Source organism: Dromaius novaehollandiae, chromosome 16, assembly GCF_036370855.1.
Source record: "Dromaius novaehollandiae isolate bDroNov1 chromosome 16, bDroNov1.hap1, whole genome shotgun sequence".
NCBI lineage: Eukaryota > Metazoa > Chordata > Aves > Casuariiformes > Dromaiidae > Dromaius > Dromaius novaehollandiae.
Window position 1 is genome coordinate 15686736 of NC_088113.1, and position 24857 is coordinate 15711592.

The 24857-nt window shown below is 41.4% G+C and overlaps 2 long non-coding RNA genes across 2 annotated transcripts in view; one reads left to right on the forward strand and one right to left on the reverse strand.

The window, feature by feature from the left end:
• The window catches only part of LOC135330128 (uncharacterized), a 33706-nt gene extending 27037 nt beyond the window's left edge, over nucleotides 1-6669 (forward strand). The window contains exon 3 of the long non-coding RNA XR_010391935.1: nucleotides 6548-6669. This is a non-coding gene — a long non-coding RNA (uncharacterized LOC135330128). The remainder of the gene's footprint in view (nucleotides 1-6547) is intronic.
• The window catches only part of LOC135330129 (uncharacterized), a 208156-nt gene that overhangs the window by 9634 nt on the left and 173665 nt on the right, over nucleotides 1-24857 (reverse strand). The gene's annotated exons all lie outside the window — the stretch shown is intronic.

Sequence of the window (24857 nt, forward strand, 5' to 3'; positions counted from 1 at the left end):
AATTCTTTCTAGAACGAGTATACATGAGAAATAATTTGAAGCAGTGAACAATTAAGTTTACAAAGAAAAAGGATTTTTCAAAGTCTTAACTTTACAGACAACATCCATGACAACTATTATCTTGTATCTTACTGCTCACAACAGTGGGACTGGATAGCTTGAAAGGGAACCTCAAAAAGTTCAGTCCCCCAATCTTGAAAAGTCCGGTCACACTAAGGCACTATCACAAATGTCATGTCTTACGGTACTTGGTGAAGTAGGGGTGTTTGAGCCTGGTAGGAAGACTCCAGTGTAGGTGGTCCTGGATGTGAACCATTCATATCTTTATGCCTTCTTCTTCTGCACAGCTTTCTGCAAACTCCCTGGGCTCAGGGGAACTTCTCTCACTGATGTCACAGGGCTTTGAGCTGTGAATTTACTGAGTATCTGCTCTCTAGGGGACAGAACAGTCTCTGGCTGAAAGTTCAGGCAAGTTCCTATGTTGTCTTCTGTCCTGAAGACAACAAATAAAGGATCACGAAGGTGTGACAGCACTGAGCACGTCACAAAATGTACCATGCACACAAAACAATATTAAATGTGTAGCTCAGCCCTCCCTACCAAGTGGAATGACTCTAATACTGTGGCACAAGTGTTTGTGGTTCCCACAAAATCTTCTATTGCCACTTCAGGTATGCTAACCTCTAGACACTGCTCCACAAGGTCTTAGACCAAAACGTTATGCTTGAGTGCAGAATAATAATACAATAATTTGAACTGCAGCAACTGCAATGTCATTGTTCAGTAGCGGAGCAACCTTTAATAGTGCACTGTAACTCAAGGGGGAGGGTCTGTCTGGTTCATGTCTGCAGTTTTATTCTGCAGGGAAAACACGTGGAATAGCAGAAAGCTACCAAATCACTACACCAGGGTGAACAATTCTCCGCAGTGCTGAGTGGGCTCACCTCATGTTAAACACTGCTGTTATTTTCTCAGCTTGCTTGCTGTCATTTCAGACACCACTAACAGGTTATTCTTTCTTGAACTGGGTATGCTAGCAACTCCTTAAAATGCCACTATTTCCTTTGGTCTAGACTTATGAAATTAGTGGAAGTTTAAAACAGGTTGTTATTTTTGAAAGGTACCTTTTTGAAGTGCAGCATCTCAACGCCTTCAAAGAGAGCTGAGAAGTAAGTAAAAACCGCCACCAACACAAAGAGCCCAAGAACTGGGAGGGTGAAACAGCATGGGGACACGGGGAAAACACGGACAGCAAATGGAAAGAGAATTTACACTGGGCATCCCTGAACCCTAAAGAGGAACACCTTTGGCAAGCATGGAAGAGGGAATTATGAAGGATTTTATCAACAGATCCAGCCCCCAAATTTCTCCCAGCTAAACTGTCTTGTAGGGAAGGTTTTGTTCTTATGAGAGCATCCAGAAAAGAGGAAAGAAGGATTAGACATGAAAGAAGATCCCCACCTGTAAACAGTCTTGACATATTCATATTATCTATTTCACTGAGGTGGAAGATGGTTTAATTGTTCAATAATTACAGTTTAGATCCGGACAAAAGAACTTCAATGCGAGGCTCGTCGTCTACAGAATTTAGAACACCCAGCAGCATAAACATACTCTCTCCAGGACCATATAATATTTACAGAGTTTTAGCCATTTTACTAATGGCTAAAATGCCTGTGAAGCTCTTTAGAGCAGTCAGTGCAGCTCGTACAAAGTAAATGAAAAATCTCAACCCAGGGAAGACTAATACTACTTGCTGTAGATACCCTATACTGAACAAAAAGGGAAATACAGTCTGGAAAGTTAATGGCAGACAACTCTGTAAAAGAAATAATAGAAAATTCCCCAAACTAAAACACTGTATAATTTTAATACCATTTTCTAAAGCATATTGACAGTTTCCTGCCCTCTGCCTTCTCCTCCCTGCCTCAGCTTGACCCTTTTCTTCCCAGCAGATGACTGGCTTAATTGCAGGTATGAGGCCAGGACTGAGATTCTCCATAGGCACTGCACATCATACTTCTGCATATAAAGCTCTCAAATAAAGGGGGTTCAGGATGACAGTGATTTTATAGGGCTTTTGTGTCAGGGGAGCTATTACAGATGGATGATACTGGAAGAAGAAAAACAGGCCTTGACTCCCAAAATAAAGATAGATTATGCGTATGTGCCCTATACTGAAGGGCAAAACAAGGGGGAAAGCATTGTAGGCTGTGACACTTCCCCAGCCTCCTACTAGTAAAAGCTTCCCTATAATGAAGAGTCTTCAGCACTGTTGTGAAGGAGGGAATGGCAAAACGAGGTCATACGGATCCTCTCAGTAGGTTCAGTCGGGGCCGTGATTGTCAAGAATCCAAATGCTAAGAAATACTGTGCAAACAGTGAACTGCAAACAGTTTAAATGCTTCACATACAAATCCACCAAAGGCTTCTGTCATACAGGCTTTCTTGATTTTAAATGGACAACAAATTCTTGGGCCTGATGAAGCAAGACAATACATACAGTTATTAATAGTGTAATTATTTTCAGTAGATTGTTGTTCCTAACAAACTCATAGGAAGCATAAAGATCCTGAATATTCTTTCTCTTTTGACTTAGCATTCTCCCTCCCTCTGTTCTGGAAACTTTTTCCCTGAGATAATGTCAGAAAGGTATCCATCTAATCTGATGACTTTCATGAAGGTGGAATCCCTGATTGCAACTTAAATTCGAGCTTGCAATTTCCAGAGAAGCCCTGTATTCCCCAGAAGCAGGCTTGCTTTAATTTATAATCTTTACCTTGCATTATAAAATAAATGCCAGGATGATGGAGAGCTACCTTTCTAGGTCAAACAATTGTAGAAAAGTCAGAGAAAGGCTGGAGGGGAAATGCCTGTTCAATCAAGAGAGTTCAGTAATGATTTGTAAAATGTCTTAATTGCTTTAGCACAATCTACGGGCATCCCTTTCATGCCTCAGACAGGACAAATAACTCAGTCTAATATTTCAGAATTAGCAACTTGCTGAGGTAACCAGACTATAATCTTCCTAGTCATGGGTTAGAATTTTTGAGGTCTCATCAGCACACCACAGCTTCTTTCTTTAAGTGTTTTGTGTAACTGCGGGCTTATCTTCAAAGAGCAGATGTATGAACTATCATTTTTGATTAAAGCCATCCAGTTGGAAAAAAAAAATTCATCTGTTCACTGCAGTTAGAATCATCTATTTTAAATACATTTACATATTCCCTTAGCTGTCCAACTATCTTTTTCCTCACTTTCCCTTCGTTTTGCAGCTTGGAATCCTGCCACATTTGTATTTTGCACTAACTACTCAGGGTCCTAATTAGAAGAAATGGGATGTCAGCAGGGTACCAGCCAGCAAGGGAGGCTTTTTGCTTCATTGGGAAGATGTGCAGCATGTGGCATGGATCAAAATCTTTGCATCCCATGCAGAGAACAGCATGACGTGAATTGCAGAGCAAGGTAAATGGGAGAATTTGGGCATCTTGGAGATTTGTGAATTGGCAAAAGCTTCCAATTCACACGTTTTAGCTGTAGGCAAAATGAAGGGGGTTTTGCCAGCAATAATGTAAATTAACCCAAAATTTAGTATTTGAGTATGTGACACTCAAAAGAATCCTAAGTTCTGGATTCTGAACCCAGAGCTGCTCTGCACAGCCTGTTCCCATGGGCATCTAGGGCTACGTAAAAATAAGAGATTTGGATGTGACAGCGGATATCACAAAGTCTCCTGTTAGGTACCTGACCCCATGGGAACTCCAGAGTCCACCAGAAAACATAAGCTGCCTACAGAAAGCACAGGGAGAGCTAAATGCCTCAGACAGGATCCAAAATGAACAAGAAGGAGCTGATTTCACACCAGCATTAGCCTACAGCAAATGGTAAGGAGAGAGGTGTCTCATATCACTCCCCTCTTCAAAGATTATGTTCCTCACACAGTGCTGCCCCATGCCCCCACCACCTGGAAACCACAGCTCATAAAAAGATGGAGGGAAGATTAATATCCCCTACTTTGGGTATCTATGAAAAAGAATTGGGTGCCAATGTCATTAATGTCAAGAAATAGACATCTGTTTCTGTCATCGGACCAGCCAAAGACCTTCTTGCTTGTTTTGTGAAATCCCGTTTTTGAAGATATTTGAGGAATTAGAAAGCAGGGTGGGGAATTCCACTGTCTGCAAGCTTATAAACTCTATAATCTCACTCCTTGGGTCCTCAGTCAAACATCCAAACAGGAGAAACTATCTGATCTTACTCTCCTGATTTCACTAGGACTATGGTCTTTTGGGAGATGATCCGTGGACCTTTGGGAGAGAAGGGATGGGGTGTTCTCTAAGCTACTTCTAAGAGGTTACACATGACTGAAAGGGATGGTTATCAGGAGGTCTGAACTCACTGCATAGACACCTCACTTGCAGAAAAAGAAAAAAGGCTGAAATTCATTGATTCATGGAAAGATTTCACCCCAGAGTCTCACAGTAAATCATAGAATAATCAAATAAATTAGGTTGGAAGGAGCTTCTGGAGGTCCTGTAGTCCAGCCTCCTGCTCAAAGCAGTGCTAATTCGAAATGAAAATATGGAGCTGCTTCTTCTCAGAGTACGCATTAGGGAATACTTCAGGTACTCCATCATGTGATACTGGGATATTTTCACAGGGCCAGGAGCACTACCTTTCTCACTGAGAAGGGACTGTGTCCAGCGGAAGTTAAAGATGGCACAGCTGAAACAAGATGGAGGAGGGCCAGAAAAGAACTGGTACGAGTGAGACACAAAGGCAGAAAAGAAAAGAGATGGGAAAGGGAAAAAGAGGCTAAGAACCAAGGCATACAGAGTGATGCCTAGGAAAAAGCCTGGTGGAAGAAAGAGTTCAGAGACTAGAGAAATAGTTTCCTGATGCAAACCTTTGTGCTTATTTTCAACACATTGATTTCTGCAGTCCACGTCTACCACATGCACAAAGACACACAGCAGTAGATTGTAGAAAGCTAAGCTATTGACTTATGTGTCCAGGTCTTTCCTGGCATCATTCATTGCTTAACCCTGGTGTTTGTAAAAACACAGAAAGGAAAGGAAATGAAGAGAACATGGCTTACACCTTTCATGGGCACAAACTTGTCTCTTCAGCACTGAGTGTATTTCTGTCTAGTCTGTCTGTCCCTCTCTTAACAGAAATATAGGAATACTGAAACATCCAACCAGGAAAGTAAGAATTACAAAAAATATGTGGGTTGCAAGGTCAGATTCATCTGAGCAATAATCTGTCTTTTATTCTTGCCTTTGAAATACACATCCACTGCCGCTCTGACTCCTCAACAGACACTCAGAATAGCAAAGAGGATTTCTGCTCTGAGAGGTACACAAAATCCTCTTGAGAGCAAACATAATTTTAGTTACACAATGAACTGGAATGGACAATGCCAAAGGCAGGTATGTTTTTCCAATTATACATATATATTTTTAATTTGTTTGTTTATAATTAGCTCTCCAGTTTAGAGCCTGTTCTATTACCAGAATTCATTTTATTTCTATCACCTGCCAGTCTTTTATTTTCACTTCTGCTTAGAACATGACCCTGTCACGGATTTCCTTCTTAAATAAAGGGGACAGCGTGGTGTTTGTTTGGAGGGCATATGCCACCGGATCAGATCCTGCCCAGCTCCTGAAGGGAACTCAGAAAGGGAACTCAGGCCACTGCCTCTTTCTGATGGTGTTTACGGACAGAAGGGGCATAATTATTGAGTTTGACTGCCTGTATCTCACAAGCCACAGCTTTCTACCAAGTGCTTTCTGCAGCCTGCGCTACCTAAGCTATGCTTTCAGTACAGCATGTGGTCTTGCAGTTACAGCTTTAAGAGAAAGAGGTTATCTCAGTGATTAATTGCCTTCACAGTATACGAGAAGATGGAGATTTTCATAGCAGATCATAGGCTTCAGGGAGCTGTTTTTTCAACAGTTTAAATGGAAGATATTTGTCAAAATCATCCAGACTCATTGGAAACCTGAGTGGCTTTAACCATTGGTCAAACTGGTGGCTTTAGTGGAATTTGCCTGTATACTGTCAAAGAGAAATCTGACTCCTGGCACTAAGAGAATGGTCCTTTGAAGTAACAAATGTGGTGCTGCCAATGACTTTCCAAAGGGATGTTCAGCCAGATTCCCTACACAGCACTGCTCACTAATCAAACATGAATTACGATAATGGTTTGTAATGATAATTATTAATATGCTAAGTACATATCCAAGATTAAAATCTTATCTAAGAACTAAAAGGTGTCAGACTGGAGGGACAAGGTTTAATCTGTGGGAAAGTCTATTTTTACTGGAGATCCGATGGAAAAAGAAAGACAAGGCAGGGCTTTGTAGTCCATAAACACAGTAAAAGTAGAGAATAATTTTTTGCTTTGCTTTTTGGAACAGTTTTGGGTTTGCTTTTAATTCTCTCACTTTCACTTTTCTCCTTGTCACTATTTAATTTTTCCACTCTCAATTGAAGAAAGTTTATGAAGTGATGGAGTTTTCTTTTGTCTTTTGCCATTAAACAGATGTTGGAGGTGATTTGAAATCTACAAAGTGGCACAGAAAAGAGGAAGGGTGGACAAAGTACCTTGAACTCACACGTCCTTCACAGTCAGTGACAAAAATAGGAGACAAAACTCAAAACACAAAAAAGAACCGCTTAGCATTTCTGAATTTGAAGGAAAATCTGGAAAATTAAAAATATAAAGAGGAAACATCTCAGTTTGGAAAATGCATCCCTTTTTCCAGTTTCATTTGAAAAACTGCAGCAAGAGTTATTCTACTTGTGCAAATGGGGCTGCCTATCGGGCCAGAATGACACAACATCAGGAGGCAGGTGTTTACACTCTGTGCAAGGGTAATGGTTATACAGAGCGCAGAGGAGTGGAGAATCAGTCAGGTGGGTCAGAGCTATGAAAGGAACAAATTAATGAACCCTTGGAAGCCACAATGTTTTAATTAAAAATTGCAAATCACATTAAAGCCAAGATTATATACCTGAAACACAGCCATTACTCAGTGGAAGTGATCTGTTTGACCCAAATGTACTATGTTTGCTTCATTCCCTTCTCTCTGGTGTTGTGTTAGCAAGATAACGTCATGTCCATACACAAAACTGCACATAATAGGTGTGGTGTTGAAACGCTTCTCTGTCCCTCTGCTGCACATGCATTAGATACCCCCAACTATGTTGGACTGCAAAAATAATAAAGACAGGTACATAAAAGAAGAGATTCTGTGGTCTCTTTACGACTTTCCTCACAGTAACTCTGGAATGTGGAAAGAAACAGTGGGTTATAAAGGTTTCTCTAATTAGAGGCATGAATATTCTGATCAATTCAGAGCTCTTGGGCAGTTGTTTTTATCTGTATAGTGGAATGCAGTGATTTGTTCACAGCACTGAATGCCAGCCTCTCTGTTTTCTGAGAACTTTGTAGGAGGTCAGATACTATTATGCTGTCATTACTCTGCATTACAGCAAAGATGAAATCTCGTGACTTTCTTCATGGAAAAGTTACTCTGTGGCAGGGGAAACATGTCTGTGGCAGTGCGAGCCAATACCATGAATGAGTAAAGAGCTAGATAGAGGGAAGACAGCCAAAGCCAAATACAGATTACAAGTTCCACTCTCCTCTGAGTTAGGGACCTAAATACTAAAGCCAACCACTAGAAAAGCCTTGCTGCCAGTGCAAACAACAGCAATGCTGTATGGGTTCTGAAAAGCTAACGATGGCCTAGATAGAGGAGAACTTCTCAGAGGAAGTGAAATATTGGCCTCAGTGCAATAGGTGTGGCTTTGACCATAAGGTGGGCCACAATAATTTATTATGGATTAGCTACTCCAGTGTAAATCAGCTCTCTTGGAATAATTGCCCAATGATGGCAATTTAACCATAATAATAATAAACAAATCATTGTTCTCTATTCAGGGCATGACAATGAGTCAAGAGCATAGGCACTTTATTCTGGAAGAGAATGCCTTGTGCCGTTGTAGAACAACTGGAGTTATTTTAGTTAATGCCCCCATATCAGTGATCTGCATAGCTGAAGAGAGAGAAAAAGAGGACAATTTCTCATTTTTTTTCTTCTTTGTTGAAGAAGTAAACCCCATCAACTTGCAAGGTGCTATATGCCTCCAGCCCCGATGCAAATTTGAACAACTGAAAACAATACATCACAAGATGTTTTGGTCTCTGCAGTGCTGATCTCCTCCATGGGCCTTTTGTCTCCTGCCCCAGGCTATGAAAACTCATATCAGCATCAATGCACTTTTATCCTGCATCAGGGAGACAGGGCCCTGTAGCATCGCACGCGTTTTGTTATATGATTATGACAAAGGCTAGGGAAGGAGGTGACCAAAGCAGAGGCTGTCTGGAAGCTGTTGCCCTCCTTATCCATTGCAGAGAACTACTGCACCAATAGGCTATATCCAGAATTATCTGTATATTTTAACTCTGTACCTCAAGGATCTGTCTAATTAGCCCAACACAATGCTAGCACATTAACTACACTCCAGCAGACTGAGAGCCTTTATTACTGAGAGAACTCCTACTAGAAACCTTGGAATTTTTACAATACATTTTTGTCCATACTTTTTGGAGCAATAATAATGTAATACCACATTCCCTCCCCAAATAGCTGCAGGGTCCCTTTTAATGAATAGGAACAAACAAACTATCCAGCTAAGCTGAGAAACATGACCCCTATCAAAAGCAGAATCAAACAATATGCCAAAACAATCTACATATACAAAGAACAAACTTTTCTTGTTCTTCCAAAGATTAACTCAGCAGGTATTTGGCATTCAGAAAATTCAACAACAACAGAAGTGATTTTGTGTTTGAAGAGGTTTTCTTTAGCATTATTGTTGCAATTATTTTACAAAAAAGGGAAAGAAAAGTTTTAGAAAACAATTGAGAAATATTACTCCAGGTAGCAATCAGTACAGCCTGTACTCCTGGGCTCTCATTCAGTGACAGTTTTTCAAGTCTGTCGTGCTTTTAATTTAGAACTTTTTCAAATCTCCTGGCCATGTACTACCAGCTCCTGTTGGGCATTTAATGCTCCATCAGTGACAGCAGCATTTTCAATCTCTCCACACAATATGACCTGGTGACTCCAACACTGCACTGGGCCTGGAGGAAACTTACCCTGAGCTCCCACAGGAATGGACACAGCCATATGTAAGTCATGGGCCAAAATGGAGACACTGAGAAGCTTGTTCTCCTTACTCTGAACTCCTAGGTTTGTGGTCCTTCTACCAAGCCCAGACAGGGATAGGGCTCAGACAATACTTCCACCTCCCTCAGTGTCAGGCAGGACCTTTCCCTGGCCCACCTGTTTCATGGCAGGGAAGTCTGGTGAGAAAATGGAGCATCTGGCAGCAAGGCGCTCAAGCTGTGCCCTCCCTCCTTCCCACATGGCTCTCCAACCCCCTGCCTTCCAGCCTGCCAGGGGTCCAGGCTGCACAGACCAGAGCCACCCTGCAGTCAGACTGCCACGTTAACCCCAGGCAGCTGGGGAGGGGCACGTCTCCCTCCTTTGCATCTGAAAACATTTCTAGCAGGGACTTGTGGCAAGCAAGCAGTCCCTCTGGGCTGCACTCCTCACTCAGTAAAACTGAAATGGTCTATTTAGACTACCAGATCCTTATGGCAGGGACTATCTGACCTTAGTATTTAGCCCAGGGAGCCCTGACCTTCTTTATGATATCAAGGTATCACTACAATTCAAGAAATGCTACACGTGCATGACAGAATCATAGACCCCAGTGTTGCTAATGATTTAGAAGCATTAAAACCACTGGAACTAGAAGCCAACCCCTCACAACCCCTCACGTGGGATGAGATAGGAAGGGAATGGAAATACTAAATAACCTGCTCATTTCCCTCATAGCTGGAGCTTCAAAGGAAATATCAGGAATTTTCCAATTTTTTTATTAATTGAAAATGAAGTCTCCACATCAGTAGTTTCCAAAGGTTTGATTTTGCTTTTTTTTATTATTTTCACTAAGAAACCCAACATGACATTGCTCATGTCAGCTTGGGTCCACATTGTTAGCTTTTTTCTCTGAGGTGCCACTGTGCCACATACGAGTTCTAGTTCAGACACTTTATTCTTCATGTGTCTTCAACAGAGCTGGCTACCTGGCTAGTTTAAACCTGCCATAAAGCACTGTAGGATCCCCCTGGTTGAACAGACACAGTGAATCATGGGTTAAAGGATCCCAGTACTTCCTTTAATAAATCTCTATTAGTATGCAGTCTGTCACAGAGCAAGCGCTCCCATTCCCTTCACCACTTTGATCCATCAGAGTTTGGGTTTATTAATCATGTTGTGAAGCCTACGCCACTTATGCGTATTCCAAAAAGAGAACGAGCAATGGGATCAGTATGTCTTGGGCTTGAATTGGGGGGCTTATTCCATAGAGATTTATTGATTTGAAACAAGTCTGGGTATGAGTCACTATGTAGAAATGTTACATATAAATTCTTATTTGCAACCTTGTAAAGTGTCAGGAGTCCTAGATTGTTGCAAATAAAATTGGAGCGAGTTTGCTCTACACAGTTCGGATATGAAATCATTTGGGGTTTATAGAGACATTGAGTGCACATGGCCTCAGGCCCGGCAGTAGAAGATCAATGGCACTGCACCAAGGCACTGGGCAGGCTGCAGGCAGCGTGGGCAGGGGACCACTGCTGACTCCTGACAGCGCTGGTGACCACAGACTGAGCCCGGGCAAAATCAGGGCTGGTGGCTCGAAGCTGGTTTGAGTATGTGGGAGAGCAATGGGAGAAAGGCCTGATTCAAGGTCATCCTTAGACAGTCTGCAAGGATAATTGATGAGTGGTAATAAGAGCTAATCACTTAAACTAAGTATTTCTCTGAAGAAACATTCACTGATTTTTATTCTGTCCTGTGATTGCTCCTCTGACATCAGTGTTTTTCCCTTCTTATGCCGTGTCAAACAACATGAGGCAATGTAAGCCATAATGATCTCTCCCTGGTCAGAACAAACACAATGCTAAGTAAAGTTATTTTAGGGGAAGTATTAAACATGGTCCTGCCTCCATCATATTCCGTTAATAGTGGAATCTAACGTCTGTTTTTCCTTGAGAATCAGCCTATGCTCAGTGAAGGGGTTGCAGCGGCTCTTCCTGGGATTTCCTCAGCACAGCAGTAACATGTACCCACACACACACACACACACACACACACACACAGAGCCCTCCACACCACTGCCTGAGGAAAAGCAGCATCCTGCATTACTACAGCCACAAGGCAGAGCAGGCTGGTGGTCGCCGTACGCAGACAGGGGTTTGGATACCAAGGTGAAATGGGCCATGTAAGACCAGACTAGGTTGTCCTTCAGTCACACAGATAACCATGCTGCTCTGATCTATATCCACCAACTCGGGGAAGAGAGGTAGCTTAAAACTGTTTTTAAGTCAGTTTTGAATCCAGCTTTGACCCTCTCCATTTCCTCAGCCTGGGCTGCACATTATTTAGCTCTGTCTGCAACACTGAGCGTATCCCCTGAACCCCCTGCCTGCACGCTGCTGCAGCGAGGAGGAATGGAGCAGCAGGCATTTCTCTAGCTTGAGGCTGATTAATGAAACAGAAAGGCCTGCAGTTCCTAAAGACTGAAACTCAGAGGTGAGGCAGTAACTAATTTCTCCTTGCTGATTTTCCAGCCTACTAATTATTTCTCTGCCTCAGTTACTGTTAGACTCTAAGTCTTTAGGTTGTTGAAAAGAACAGTGATGGAAAAGTGCATCAGGTGGGATCTTACTTTGAAATCAGTAGGTGCTGCATACTCTGTTTTTTGCTGGAGTATTGCACAAAGTGATGTTACTTTACAGACAGATGCAAAGACTGTTCTGGATGGTGAGAATACTCGGCATCTGCTTCAGTTCTGGAAGGATGGGGTCATTTTTTTGCTTAGATACCAGAGCAGGCTAACTAAAAGTATGTCTTTTTCTTATTAATATCAGGAACGTTCATGTTAGTTCCAGTGCCCAATTGTCCAATGTAATTAGAACTGCCAAAAACAATAACCCAGGAAATTTCATTTTCCACAACATTTTAGCACTGGCTGACTTGGTGGAATCCCAGCAGTGAGTTGTGAGCAATGATATATGAAGTGAAAAATGTTTGCCCTCCCTCCTGAGCTTTTCCACACACTGCACAGACATCCTGCTCACAATCCATACTGAGGCCCGGAGTCTTGCTGTCAGATCGAGCTTGGAAGTAGATGCTGTGTGCACATTTGCCAGGTGGTTTTGATACCACTGTGGCCAGATAGACAGCAAGCTCTATCAGAGAAGCTCTCCTTCTTGCCAGTATTACTTTCACATCAGAACATCCCACAAGATGATAAGACAAAGCAGCTGGCCTGAGACCCAGGGTTCAGGATAACTTGCCTTAACTTTGTGCTTGTTTAGTTCATGTTATAAGGAAATAGCTATGTATCTAGTCACAGAATATTATGTAGCGCAATCCTGAAAACAGCCCCAAATGCCATATTCCAGGGGAAATAGATGGACTATAACAAAGTTTGCCTGACATGGGAAAGTTTGTGAGTAATGTGAAAGTGTGCTTGGAACAGGAACCAACACAGTTTGCTGTAGTACGGATACAAGTAAGTGGTCCTTCTGAAAGCTGTTCATGTGGAATGAATAAAACACTACATTGAGGCAGGCAGGTAGAGTTCATAATAAGCCATAGCAGGCTTTCATCAATGGCTTTTACAGCTTTTCGCTACTCAGATGCCATTTCTGCATTCGGAGGTTAGGATATAATGGGATGTGCAGATGCACAGATATTTTCCCTTCTTTTGACTGAGTGGTTTGAAGAATAGGAACCATGGGCTCTGTGCCACAAACAGGAAAGGCAATTCTTCTAGCTTTCATGAGAAGTTGCTTAAATTATCAGTATCAGCAGTAAAATGTTGGTGATATTTAAGTTTACAGAAAAAAAGGTTGGGCATAAACTTTCCAACAAGTATACAGACTCTGAAAAAAAATCTGTTTTCTTTTTCTCTCTCTGACATGCCTATAATATTGCTAAATGTGCAGTGGATTTATTTTTTATTCTTAAAATCCCACATGAAGGTCACCAATTAAACTATTCCTCCCTTATGGAATTAAGTAGAAGCAGACTAATAGTTAAACTGAGAGAGTCTCATGGGGGTCTTCTCTAGATCTTTATGTTTTAGATTATATTAATATTTAAAGTCCACTCTGTCTATCTAGTTTTGCTGAAGAGAAGTCACAAACCTGGCGGAGTTTGTCAAATTTGTCTGCGCTTTTTATTTCACTTCTCTTAGGACACCACAGTCCTGTTTATTCAAAGGTCACTGTGCTGAAAGCAATATCTGCAGATCACAAGAAATACTGAAGACACAGTCACAGAGGATAGAAAAATATGAGTTCCATCACCCTTCACCTCTATTCCTTTTTGGTCTGTCTATTGGTTTTACAGATGAAAACAAAGGAAATTCTATTGTCTTGAGTTTGCCTGTGCAAAATAAATCAAACACAGTTCTTGGTGCCGTCCCCCTCTCAAAAGATCACACTAGACTCTGCAGCCACAAGAATGCTTTGGTTTTGTTAACCCTTCCATGGCTTATGCATGCTCAGTATTCTCCGTACTCCATCTTCTACTCAGGTAAAAATTTCTAACACTGACAGACAGATGATAAATGGAAGCCAGTTAGCACTGTGGGATAGGAAGAAATGTCTTCCAATGGTATACTAAAGGAAAGAACTAAATTTATACCACTCTTTCAAATGTTTTGAGTAGGCCACAGTTCAAAATGAGATATCAGTCTAGGAAAGCACTGATCTATTCAAAAATTATTCTAAGATATATTCCTCTATGACAGACACTGAACATTCATGTATATGGCTGGAACAGAAAAGCTAAATCCTCAAAGTCACAGCTTCTGCTACTCAAAGCTATTCCACATAGCATCTAATGCCAAAATGGTATCTCTATACTAGGCCACAAGAATTGGTCAATGTGGTCGACCTCTGGGTATCATTTGTTTTTCAGAGAAGTATTATCTATAGCATGATAATGACCTGATAGCTTGTAGCAGCTGACATATTCCCGTGTAAAGAGGTATCACTGAAATCAGGGAGGTCAATAGTACTCAAGGTCAACATCATACTATGTTCTTCATGAGTCTTTTTGATTCTTAGAAGAAGTTTCAGCGATAGGGCAAAGATCTAGAAGATCCAGGTTCCATGGCTGTCTTTTGTCTGGTTTCATCCAGTACCTAATCCAACGCCTAAGGGAAAACTTTCTTTCTCTTGACTTCAGTAAGCTTTAAGGAAAAAAGTCTAAAATTTAGCAGGCTGTAGCCATGAAACATGAGCTTGCTGTGAATGCTCTATAGTGTTCATTGGATTCACACTCCTCTCCACAGTTGCATATGTATACATATATGCATATTTATATACATATATGTGTATGTGTGTGTATGTGTGTGTGCATGTTTCTGTGTGTGTGTGTGTGTTTGCAACATCCTTTCTGGAACTGTCTTTTTAAAGCTTGTAATCCTGATTACGTAATGATCTTGGATCAGAATCATACTGAACATAATGTCTCCTGTAAAGAAAATTATCCATTCAGAAAGAGTAGAATAAACTTATGGATTGAGCATAATGGTAAACTTTTTCCATTCACTATACTAACAAAAATGTTTCAGGAGAAGTAAAATTTAGGCAAGCACTGAACTTGGAAAGCAGAACTCAGGAAGCTGATACGTGCAGCCAATTCAGCATGCGGAAACTAGGCAATATTTTAAGAGTGGAATCTGGGGCCCACAGCTGATAATGTAGAATTCAATACTCTCGGTAACCTGTAAATTTCCAATGGAAGCCAAAATCTCACATACAAAATTTAAACAGAACACAAGCCATTCTACTGACAAGAAACACATGTATATTGACTGTAACCAGGGTCAGACGTTTGATGTAGCTTGTTCTTTGGGGTATTTCCATCCCACGGTCTCCTCCAAGGCCTTTAGACAGGTCAGAACTTCCTCTGAGCCACAGAACATCAGAAGCTGACCTTCAGATGGCCTCACCATGCTCACAAAGTGATTACTGCAGAGGAAAGGGACACAATTTCTCTCTCACCAAGGACTGGTCTTAAACACTTCTGTTTTGGATAGGCTCACAAGCAAATCCCTAGTGCACACTGCTTTTTTTCCACTAACCTTTGTCATGGGAAAACAACATTTTTGAGAGGATAGAGATTTTTAAGGAAAGAGTCTGCTTTCCTCAAACATTTTTGTTATTTCATTACAAAGCAAGCAAACAATAAAGGTCCAAAAACATGAAACGCTTTGTATTAGGCAATTTTTCAGCCAAGACATTCCAGAAAGTTTATCAGTTTGGGGGATGCAAGAAAAGTCTAGGTTTTCAATGGAAGTATTTAACACCTTTTTCCAGGTGTTACTAAACTCATCAGAAGCTTAAGTAGCAAATCCATTGACAGAAAATCCAGCAGCAAAAGGAAGACTAGGGAAAGTATGGGTCCACTGCTAAATGGGGCAGGGGACGTGGTGATGAAGGACACAGAAACAGCCAAGATATTCAGTGCCTTCTTTTCCTTCATCTTTCATGGTAATATTTGCCTTCAGGAATCTCAGGTCTTTGAGACCAGAGGGAAAGTCTGGATCAAGGAAAACTTCTCCTTGATGGAGGAGGATCAGGTTAGGGAATATTTAAACAGAGTCACCACACATAAGTCCATGGGACCTGATGGGATGTACCCATGAGAGCTAAGTGAGCTGGCGAATGCCATTGCAAGGCCATTCTCAATTATCTTTGAATGGCTGTGGTGATCAGGAGAAGTTCCTGAGGATTGGAAGAAAGCAAATGTCTCTCCTATCTTCAAGAAGGGAGAAAAGGATAATCTGGGCAACTACAGGCTGGTCAGCCTCAACTCCATCCCTGGGAAGGTGATGGAGCAAATAATCTGGGAAATCTTTTCCAAACATATGAGGGCAAGAAGGTGATTGGGGGTAGTCACCATGGATTTACAAAGGGGAAATTCTCACTAACCTGATAGCCTTTCATGATGTAATGACTAGCTAAGTGGATAAGGCTACCCTCATCCAGCAACATCCAGCAGTGAATGTGGTTTATCTAAACTTTAGTGAGGCTTTCAATGCTGTGTCCCATAACATCCTTGTAGACAAACTGATTAAGTACTGACTAGATAAGTGTACACTGAGGTGGACTGAAAAGTGGGTGGACTGCCAGGCTCAGAGGGCGGTGATCAGCAGCACAAAGTCCAGCTAGAGTCCAGTCACTACTGGTATCCCCTAAGGATCAATACTGGGCCCAATAGTGTTTAATATCTCCATTAATGAGCTGAATGATGGGACTGAGTGCGCCCTAACCAAGTTTGCCAATGATACAAAACTGGAAGGAGTATTTGATACACTAAATAGTTGTGCTATCATTCAGAGGGACCTTGGCAGGCTGGAGAAATGGGCAAACAGGAATCTCATTAACTTCAACAAAGTCCTGCATCTGGAGAGGAATAACCCCATGCACCAGTACAAGTTGGGAGCTGACCTGCTAGAAAGCAGCTTTGCCAAGAAGGAAATGGGTGTCCTGGTGAACAACAAGTAGAACATGAGGCAGCAGTGTGCCCTGGCAACTAGGAAAGCCACCAGCATTCCTGGGCTACATTAGGAAAAGCACTACCAGCAGATCAAGGGATGTGATCCTTCCCCTCTGTCAGCACTGTGAAACCATATCTGGAGTACTGTGTCCAATTTGGGCTCCCCAGTACAAGAAAGACATGCACAAATTGGAGAAAGTCCAGTGAAGGGCCACAAAGATCATTAAAGCACTGGAGCATCTATCATACGAGGAGAGGCTGAGACAGCTGGAATTGTTTAGCCCAGAGAAAAGAAAGCTCAGGGGGGATCTTATCAGCATGTATAAATACCTGATGAGGGGGAGTAAGGAAGGTAGGGCCAGACTCTTCTCAGTGGTATCCAGTGAAAGGACAAGAGGCAATGGGCACAAATTGAAATACAGGAAATTCCATTTGAACAAAAGAAAAAAACAGAAGATATGGCTTGTAGCAGAAAATTACAAGTGTTTAGCATTAAAAGTTATTAAAAATAAATAAAATCCTTTCTACCTAATCACTAAAAATGCCAGTTTGAGGACCTATTGAAGTTTTTTTTAAATGCAAACCTCTCCCATTTTTAGCTTGAGAGACTTGCAAGAAGCTTTCTGCAATTCTGTAACTCTGCCAAAACCCTGTCTCCTTTTTTCTTTTGCTTGCTCTCTCTCACCCTTCCCCTTTCTTCCTTTTCCCACCCACACATTATTTACCCAGAATATGACCTAATTAAGTTTGTGTTTATCTGAAGGACCTGCACTCCACTGCCTCAGTTAAGGAGGGAGTTTGAATTAGGAGGGACAAAAGATCTTGCTAGAGGGAGAGAGACTGTGAGACTTGTTAAAGTAACAAGCGGAATCCATTGGGGAAGGTAATAGAGGAAAGACAATATCTCCTTGAGTCTTGGATCTAAATGGTTGTCATTCAAGGTCTGGGGTATGGCTTACTGTTTTATCCAAAGTCAGTTTCTCCTCTAACTATTACACTCAGGTTTTTTTCCAGGCCTAATCTGGCTCACACTGAAGTAAGTGGTGATTTTGCTGGAAGCAATGCTGTGTCCTTTGTTGCTAACCATAATGATGGTGTTTGCTGTGCTTCTAGCCAAGATCCTGATGAGACTTCAGTGAAATACTTTTTTCTCCCTGTAGTCTCAAAGAAGTAGTTTTCCTTTTCTCTTTTTTAAGACAATTTGAAAGAAACAAGTAAAGCACAACATCAGAAAATGGATGAAGAAAAAAGCCCTGCCTTTGAAAGAAATATTCTGCTTGTGAATCTCTGGCACATACAAACAAAAGAGAGGAAGTGGGAGGTTAAGAAGGACAGAGCATCTGTTCACATTGTGGTTGCTGTCTCCTTCCAAACAGCAAGGTTTAGAAGGCCAGAGCACTAGTCCTGACTGTGAATATCTGCCTGTGTCAGATGCCCTTCCTGTACTCACTGATTTCACTTGGAGTTTTGCCATTGACTTCTTTGGAAATAGCATCTACCCACCACAATGCATCCAAATCTGCACTGATTCAGTTTTAATATTTAAGGATGAATAAAAATGATCCCTGAGATTTACTGGTGCATATTGTAAGTCGGTGAACTGAGTAAAACATGAGTGTAGCGTGCTGGCGAACGTCTATTCCAGTAGCTGGCCCACAGCAAGGATGAGAGTCAGGAGCGAGAGGTCTTACTCCTCCACTCAGGGGTCAGGGCTGCTGCTCCTGGTGATGAGAGGTTTTGGCCTTCACTGAACCAATCCTACAGCAGCTTGGTTGACTGTCCTCTGCCATTCCTGCTAAATGGGGAAATGCCTGCATTCGCACAAGTGCTGATTGACCTACAGGTCAGTCAGATACACGCATGAATAACCAGGTAAGCATGCAAAGACCTGTGTTGCTTTCACCTTGTTGACTGCCCCTCTCATACAGACTTCTGCACATCTGGGACAGGGTTACCATTACATTTGAAATACTCCTCAGTGCAAGAATCCCAAATGCTTTTAGCCTTATGGAAATTTAGGGAAATGTGAACTGCCCAGAGGAATTTCAATTTGGAGTCCTCTGGTGCACCAGAAAGCTGACAGTACAGAGCTGGAAGAAGTTAAAGAACAATTGGAGAGGATACAACTGAAATCCATCCCAACAGGAAAAAGGGCAACAGAGGCCAATGGGAATAAGTGCGATGTAAAGATTAGCATCAGCAAAATGTAGAAGCCTTTCAAACACAAACAATCTAGGAGGGAGGCAGATTGGGGAGATCTAGTCTAAAAAAATCCCCAAGGCTGGAGCAAGTTAAAAGAATAGTTAGAGGAGGAAAAGAAATATAGAACAGCTAATACAGGCCTGCATTCCTCAAAGACTCTATTTTCACTGCTAGCAAAAGGTAAAAGAGAACTGTTGTTTGGAAAAAGAAAAGGCGAGGTGGGGGAGGAAAATTAGGAGGAACTGGAGATAAGGAGGTGGTTGCTTTGTTAAATATTTCCTTCAGAAACACAAGGGGCCCCTGTCAGCAGGAGTCACCTAGGGAGGCCTCCAAAGACAGAGAGCAGCTTCACTTTGTTCCTGTCTTTACAAAGGAGGATGACAGCAAGGGCTAATGTGTTTCCCTGTGGAACAGCAGCAACGCAGTTATGATATTCACAGAAACAATCGCAGAGAGAAAAGACTGGATGCACCATTAGCCCACAATGTCCCTGCAGGTTCCAAGGGGGTGAAGGGCAGGTGATCCTGTTGCCTGACCACCAAAGCTTTTCCTAAAGAGATGAGAAACATCTGCATGGTAGAGACAGCTGTTTACTGGGACATCCGCCCAGCCGCAGATACATTAAATGTTGTTTGTTAGGTTTAGTGTGAAAAGTCTAATCTAAGATGTGAGTCACTATAGCTTTACCGGGGAAAGAAAACTTGGCTGTAGAAATCTCAAGAGTTTCCCTCTACACAGCTGCCATGACAAAATGAGAGAAATGCAGCAGACAGGAAATAATAAGGACTCAATTCTGCCTTCACTTACACTTATGCAATTGAGCTGAAATCAGCAGGCTCACTTTTGTCTGTCATATAATGGTTTCTTTTCCCCCAGAAGACCTTCACCACCTCAAATGGAGTCACCTCTTTTACACCGATGGAAGTGAAAGGAGAATTTTGCTCACTGATCTGTTATGAACACATAAACAGAGGAAGAATTTGGCTGCTGCTATTTTCGAAGGCATTTTGTGTTACACCTTATTGGAAGGAGTCACAAGCTGAAGAGATTATTTGTGTTTTAGGGGGTGAAGTATTTCAGCACACATGTTTTTTCTAAGAAGCTGAAACTAGCTGTACATCAAAGCCTGTCTGGCTGTTAGGGGTAACTCCCAGGCATCCTCCATCAGCCACTCACAGAATTTGCACTGGTGCTTTACAGGCCCTTGAAGTCAGTGGGAAGATAGCACTGATGTCACTGTGTTCTGGATCATTTCCAAAAGAACAGTCATCCTACCTTTTACCTTTCTAGATAGGTGAAATAATGAAAATGTTTGCATTCCATAGATGTCCACAAATTTCATACAGTAATACTACAAATTCTGAGATAACCAAATCTATTGCCAAAGGCTATTGAGAGGTTTGTAAAGATACCCATTCTAAGCGAAATAAATAAGAATATTAAATGTAAGATGTTTGTATTTGCTGACAACACTAAAATTGCAGGTATGAGGAACAAAAAGAAGAAATGGAGCACTGCAGAGATATTTTGTTCTTTTAGGGGAATGCGACACAAAATGTCTTGGGGCAATGGTCTAAAACACAAGGTGTTTACTAAATGAATCAACCATACAACATGATGGCCCAAAAAGGAAGATTTAGAGGCCTGCAGTCTTTGAAACGGTCTGTCCAGTGGATGGCAGTTATAAAATCAAGAAACAAGGAGGATGTGGTAAGAATGAGACAGAACAGGAATCAAAGAAGTGATATTGTTGCCACATACAGTACAAGGCTTTGATTCACTCTTCTGGAGAATATTGGGCCAAACAGCTCCAAGTCACAGAGACACCACTTCTGTGTCCCCATAAACTCTCCATACTGTTGACAACCATAGAATTTGTTGCATTGGTTAATTTTGTGTTTTTTTCCCTCCCAAAAGGTTGTTCCAGCTGTGCAGAAAATGCCACATGAAGTTAGTAGATCAATTCGGGATTTAGGAATATTTCTTGTAAGGCAACTTGTGATACTGCACATAAGATTTTTTCCAATGGATGAGAGGCAGAACTGATTGCAAAGCAATTATATTGATTCCTTGAGACAAGACAACTATTGAGGAAATGAAAATAATATACCAAACTACGAATGCTCACAGACCCTTGCTTCCATTGGCTAGTCTGAGACTGCATCTTAAAAAAGTCAAGAAAGACATCTACAGTGAAATTGAAATGTGAAACTCACAGCATGGTTTGCTGAAGTTTCCAATAAGTCTGTTAGATTATAGCATAGCAGGAATAAATACAACAGCACGATCAGGAAACCCTGCAGTGCCAAGTGGCACACAGCAGTGCTGCCCTAGACGACTCACAACCGTGTCAGCTCCATACCGCAACACTTCTATGGTTTCTGCCCGATTTCTGCAAAGCGGTAACAAGCCAATATGTATAGTTTTTCAGCCTGTAATGAATAACCTGCATTGCCTATTCATTACTTATAGGCATTCAAATTGCAACAAATGGTTCTGATGACAATTATAGTGCTTCTTTATTTACAGAAAAGTGGGTACATACAGCACATAGATAAACGCCCAGTTCCACATTTACGGTTAGATACTATATATAAATCTAGTAATTATTTCTGGATTTGTTGAAAATTCACAAGCTGATCAGGAATAATGGCATTATTTTGTTTATTAAAGTAGAAGAACAACATGTCTTCATCCTTTTGCTGTATTGGATCCACTCAGAGTTGCTTAAGTTCTCAGACCTACTGCTTGGTATGTAAAACCAACCTTTGAGGAGGGAAGGTGTAGAAAGTTGCAGAGCTTTAGAGAAACTGGATGCCTGTGTAAAGGAAGAACTGGAGAAGTGTGAAGGAAGGAGAGAACACACTGTACTGGCCATACAAAAAAGACAAAAAGGAAGAATAAAGGGCTTGATCCAAACTCTGCTGAGACTCCCAGAACATGGACTTCAGTGGTGAGAGTTTTACTTAGGACACAGATGTTTCTTGAAACCACAGTTACTCGTCTACTGATCTCTATTGTAAAGTCCATTTTTCCCATCCCTCTCAGGCCTTAGTAGAGGCCTGAGATGTTTTCTGACAGAGAAAGCCAGTCTGACCCTGGATAACTAGTCAGTCTACAAGACAAACAGTCTCCTGACAGTAATGGTTCTCCACAGCAGGGCTTCAAGCAGGACCCAGCTGGATCAGAGCATGAGTCAGTTCAGGTTGGGATCTTCACGTTCTTTTGAAAAATGGGGTTTGTTCTCTACACAAAGACATTCAATGGCTGCATGTAGCCTCTATGCACCGTGACACAGTCGAGCTAGATGCTCCCTCTGTTTTGTCATGTGCCATTTATAGAATACAGGAGATGATGGTTAAGACCCTATAAATGCTAGCACATAGATCCACTTTTTATGAGCTGAATAAATAATTTTCAAAGTGACCATTGTCCTTTCTCTTTTCTGCACCTTGGCTGGTGGTGGAGAGGTGATATAAACAGAAAAGAAAGTGCAGTGAACAGTACGACTTTCCTCAGTCTCAGAAAGGAAGCAGAAGGTGCTGAATTAAACAAACATCTGCCCTGGCAAATAGCAAACAATGTGTTTGTCTAGTAAACTGAGCAAACAGGACTTGGAAGTCAGAGAGAGGGGAGGATAAGACAGAGGAAGCCAAGATGGCCATTTTGCCAAATGACTTTTTTCATGCTCCAGCAGTCAGTGCTGTAATTACAAGGATCTCTGGGGAACAGAGAAGTCTGAATCTTCATTGCTTTAGCGCATTGCCAATAAGGTATAAAAATTGCTAACACAGCGAAAGCATTCATATGCAATGGAGTTTGGTATTTTTTTAACCAGCAAAATGTCTATTATGCAAAAAAAAAATCCATTATAGTTTCTTTCATCACACAAATTTCATGCTCATCAAAAGGGCCGGATTAACAATGGCAGGAATTGACTTCTGGTGTTTATCCACAGGCAAGCCACATGCAATAACAGAGCATGCTTTCCTGCTAATACATCTCAACCCTGCCATGAAAGGGCAGCTTTGAGGGTCAGAAGGTTAGTCACTCTTCATGGACCTGCAGACATTTCCAGCCAAGGTGACAATCCGAGGAAGTGCATGAGCAAATTAGGCATGTGTGTGAGAAACAGTTAGAAAGCCCCACTGTGGCCATAATGCGTTATATATGATTTTTAGATTTACTGCAAGGAGCATCCAAATCAGGAACACCTAACTGCACATTTTATGCTCATGCAGCAAACCCAGTCTATGAAATTGTACAAACACATACAGAAAAATTTAAAGGTCCGCCAAGGGTTATATTACTCGAGCGCTACACCATGTTTGTGGATATGACTGGTAAATTTGCACCTATGTAAAAAGAGGCAAAGCTGGAAACAGTACTCCCTTAAACCCACACTGAAGTGGTTCTTTTGTCCCTGGCCCTTGGCAGATACAGTTAGTGTGAGTCCCTTTATCTAGTACCTAGGTCACTGCAAGCCTTCACACCCTTACACTCATCAACTGTGTTAGGCCTCTACATTGCAGCTGGCACTACGGGATCGTGTATTCAGCAGGGCGGGCTACTCAGCAAGGCAACAACTCTACCTCCCCCAGTCATTCCTTTTCTTTTCCAACACTACTTCTATGCTGGGTCACAGCTTTTTCCCTTCTGCTTTCAACTTTTGTGAGAATTTGTACCTTATTTTGTGCTTAAGAGCTCTAAATATGGATGTTTAAATCAGTTCTTAGCCTTGAACCTCCGCTCTCAATAAATGACAGCAAGTGCTGAACATATGGCTCCCATGTGCAATGTTTTCTGATCCCTGAAGAGCCCCATATAAGGTGTAGTTTGAGACAGTAAATTCATTCAGTGGTGGTTGGAAGCAGCCACTGACCCCCCAGACACTGAATGAAAGAAACTAAACTTGGAATTTCCTGCCTTTATTTAATTTTCTCTCCCATTTTTTGCTTCACAATTATTTTCCATCACTTTTATATTAGAACATCGTTTTCTCTATGTTAAGAGCAAGGCAGGGCCATCAACCATTGATCTTGTTCATGTCCTTCTTCAACAGACAGGAATATGTGTATTTTATTGAGACAATGAAATTAGTTAACTATCAAAATGTGCATAATTCTTTTCCAAATACTGTAAATGCTAATCACTGTTGTAACCTTCAGTGGTAATTGACAATAACTCAGCTACTACTTCCTTTGACTTTAATGACTACAATAGCTTCTGTAATCATTTTGTTGGTATGCTTGAATGATTTAAATTTATGATACTCAGGGATATATTTCTCTGCTCCCCTGTTTCAGGAAACCTCTGCAGGCACTGAGTGGAGAAAAAAATTTGCAAACTGAGGGGAAGAGAAACAGCACTAGGAGCTGGTGGCTGATTTAAGATATTCTAGTCACACAGGCTTTGGCAGAGCGTACCCAACGCATTGCAACAAAGGGAGAATTTCATTTTGTTTTTGAAATGCTGTTATTACATTCAGGAAATTTGCAAAGGCACCTTGACAGAAAATGATCAAATACCTGAACTTCTAGTGCAACAACATTTACTTAGTAAATGACATTTTAATGCAGAAAGTCAAATTTGCATACTAATTAAAATTTCCCTTTAAAACATTTAGACTTTTTGGCCTTTCCACCTACCCACAGTGACAGAGATTAAAAGATTTTTTTTATTAAGTCCTGTCAAATAAAACACACTTTACAAAAGTGCCACAGTACAAAGTAGCACTTTTAAGCTACTTCCTAGTCATTCCGAATTTAGGCAGTTCACATTTCCACATGCTTCCTGATCTCAGGAAGGCAGCTGATGGCAGAGAGACAGGGGAGACCGGGTTTCCTCCCCCTCTAAATTTACACATTGTGGGAAAAGTTTCATGTACTGAATGCTGGATAATAAAATAAAAAGACATCACACTTGTAAAACTACACTGGCTCCTTATAAAGAGAGATTTATAGAGGTGCTGCCAGTTAGAGTAACACT